At 41.3% G+C, this 2,343-nt stretch overlaps 1 pseudogene; it reads right to left on the reverse strand.

Moving 5' to 3' along the window:
* Positions 1–470: 470 nt before the first annotated feature.
* Positions 471–1,303, reverse strand: LOC133072850 (signal peptidase complex subunit 2-like; annotated as a pseudogene).
* Positions 1,304–2,343: the final 1,040 nt, after the last annotated feature.

Raw genomic sequence — 2,343 nt, forward strand, 5'->3', positions numbered from 1 at the left:
TCTTTTTTTTTTTTTTTTTTGCCATTGGTTTCTTTAATTGGTTAAAAGCACAAAACATAACAGGCAGAAAGTCTCTCTTAAATTAAAAAGCTATGTTCCCCCCCCCACCTCAATTCTCCCCAAGTCAGATATATACACACCCACAAAAATGGTGTGTGAAGGGAAACTGTCATACACAAGAAGTTGTATGAATTAAGGGAAATTAAGGGAAACAGCAGTTGAAATAGGAATTAACATAAAAAGGTCAGCAACAGGTTAACAATTTTAAAAACTGAGTCTTCAAATGCTGCATAGCACAAAGCTATACTATATAAAGTACTGCTAGGTATGAAGGAGGAAGTCTGTACGGCTTTTAGCAAAAATGCTTTTCCAGAAAGCAAATCAAAACAATGCAATCAGCAGACCAAAGAGGCTATAGCTAGATATCAGAGCTACAACTTCTCTTATCTGAGCTAGAAGTTTCTATTTATCCAGAATGCACTAAAATTTCAAGACAAAACAGGGACATTTTTAACATTTCTTACTTTATCCATATTAAGTTCTCTGTTTCTTTCTCCCTCACCCCTTAATTAGGCAAGATCCAGCCAAAAGATGGCAGCTTTTAGAAGCAGCTATTTTATTTTCCTTTCTGTGGCAAGACTGTCGTGGAGTCTAGATATCTCAGGCTCATATGCGTCCATGATCAGAGTCCCGCTGTGGTCAAAAAACTTAGCAATGGACTTGGTGAACTCAGCTTCCCGTTGCTGCTTCGTTCTTCCACTGATGAAGGTCAGTTTCAGAGTGTATTTTTCATCGGACCTTTTGAGACTGGACGACAGTTGCCAGATATCATCAGGATCCATGCCTATAGGATCTTTCCTGTGGGCCACGAGAAAAATGCTCTTCTTATACGAAGCATAATGGTCAGGATCCCCGTCATCACAAAATAGGATATAACACACAAGGCCAGAACAGGTTTGGACTCTGGGAAGGGATGCATATAATCCCAAATCAAAGCCACGATGGCGAAGAAACAGGAGATGGTACAGATGATGAGGCGACCATCAATTAGACCAAAATTCTCCACATACTTGTACTTCTCCAGAAGTACCTTTTTGGCAGAATCATCCAAAGGATTTTTCACAGCTGATCCATCCCATTTGTTAATTTTTACAGGCTTATCGTCAATCTTCCACTTGTCCAGTAAACCGCTACAGCTACTGCCTGTCCCACAGCCGGAGCCGCCGCCAGCCCCACTACTGCCTCCGCCACAACCGGCTCTCCCGCCCTGGGAAGCCGCCGCCGCCATCTCGCTTGCCTCTGCGTTTCCCTGGAGAAGACTCTTGAGAGTCCCTTGGACTGCAAGGAGATCCAACCAGTCCATCCTGAAGGAGATCAGTCCTGGGTGTTCATTGGAAGGACTGATGCTGAAGCTGAAACTCCAGTACTTTGGCCACCTCACGCGAAGAGTTGACTCATTGGAAAAGACCCTGGTGCTGGGAGGGATTGGGGGCAGGAGAAGGGGACGACAGAGGATGAGATGGCTGGATGGCATCGTCGACTCGATGGACATGGGTTTGGGTGGACTTTGGGAGTTGGTGATGGACAGGGAGGCCTGGCGTGCTGCAGTTCATGGGGTCGCAAAGAGTTGGACAGGACTGAGCGACTGAACTGACTGACTGACTGCCAACACCCTAGTCCAAGTCACCATTTCCTCTCACCTGGACCCCATAACTCCTCAGTATCAGTCACTGATGCATCCTTCGCTGCACAGGCAGAGTGATCTTTCACAGTGCAAACATGATGATGCTCCATACCTCTAGTTTCCTGGTAAGCCCTTATAACACCTTCTCATACCACTGTCTACTTCTCCTCTGACCTGTATCTATATATATAAATATACGTCATTTCTTAGATTTGCCACGTCTCCCATATAAGAAAAATTTTATATAACCCACTCTTTCTGGAACATTCATTATATATGTGTATATATATATATATATATATATATATATATATATATACACATATATATATATGTATATATATATATATATATACACATATATATATGTGTATATATATATATATATACTTTGCCATATATTCCAACTTTTCTGATTTTTAAAATTTCAATTTATTAAATCCATTCTCAATGAAATTACTTAATAACCCTATGAAAATGCACACTTACATGACCATATTCTTTCTCTGGGACATTTCTTTTAGTAAATTATTCTGTATTTATTTATGCACTTAGCTTTCCCCCAGGAGGTTTAAACGTCTTGAAAACAAGGATCATGTCTGTTTTGCTTGCCATCATATCCCCATGCTGAGTAAATGAATGAATGGGTCTCTCCTAGA

The sequence above is a fragment of the Dama dama genome, chromosome 18 (genome assembly GCF_033118175.1).
Source record: "Dama dama isolate Ldn47 chromosome 18, ASM3311817v1, whole genome shotgun sequence".
NCBI lineage: Eukaryota > Metazoa > Chordata > Mammalia > Artiodactyla > Cervidae > Dama > Dama dama.